The following is a 598-nucleotide window of genomic DNA, read 5'->3' on the forward strand; positions in this document are numbered from 1 at the left end:
ACCCTTATCTTCACCTTAAGGATTTTGAGAAAATTAGCATCACATTTAGAGTGCCAAATGTATCGGAAGATGTCTTTAAATTAACTTTGTTTCCTTTTTCTTTGAAGGATAAAGCCAAAACATGGCTGAACTCCTTGAGACCAAGATCGTTAGGAACATGGCATGATATGCAAAGAGAATTCTTAAAAAAGTTCTTTCCCGCACAAAGGACTAATTTTTTGAAAAGGCACATTAGTAATTTCCAACAAAAAGACCATGAAACATTTTATGAATGCTGGGAGAGATTTAAAGATTTGCTACTCTCTTGTCCTCATCATGGGTTTGAAACATGGAGAACCATTAGTTTCTTTTATGAGGGATTGTCTCCACAATTAAAACAATTTATAGAGACTATGTGCAATGGTCTATTTCTGAAAAAGCAACCCGATGAGGCATGGGACTATTTAGACTCTCTCGCAGAGACTGCACAATTATGGGATACAGGGGATAGAGTGAATAAACCTTTGCCTAAGCCTACTAGCATTCCACACGGGGGCCTTTACAACCTTAATACTCAGGATGATATTCAGGCTAAAATGGCAGCCCTTACTAGGAAGGT

The 598-nt window shown here is 37.8% G+C and overlaps 1 pseudogene; it reads right to left on the reverse strand.

Annotated features, from left to right (window-relative positions):
- Positions 1-224: 224 nt before the first annotated feature.
- Positions 225-322, reverse strand: LOC120109291 (annotated as a pseudogene).
- Between the last annotated feature and the right edge of the window lie 276 nt (positions 323-598).

The sequence above is a fragment of the Phoenix dactylifera genome, unplaced genomic scaffold (assembly GCF_009389715.1).
Source record: "Phoenix dactylifera cultivar Barhee BC4 unplaced genomic scaffold, palm_55x_up_171113_PBpolish2nd_filt_p 001989F, whole genome shotgun sequence".
NCBI classification, from domain to species: domain Eukaryota; kingdom Viridiplantae; phylum Streptophyta; class Magnoliopsida; order Arecales; family Arecaceae; genus Phoenix; species Phoenix dactylifera.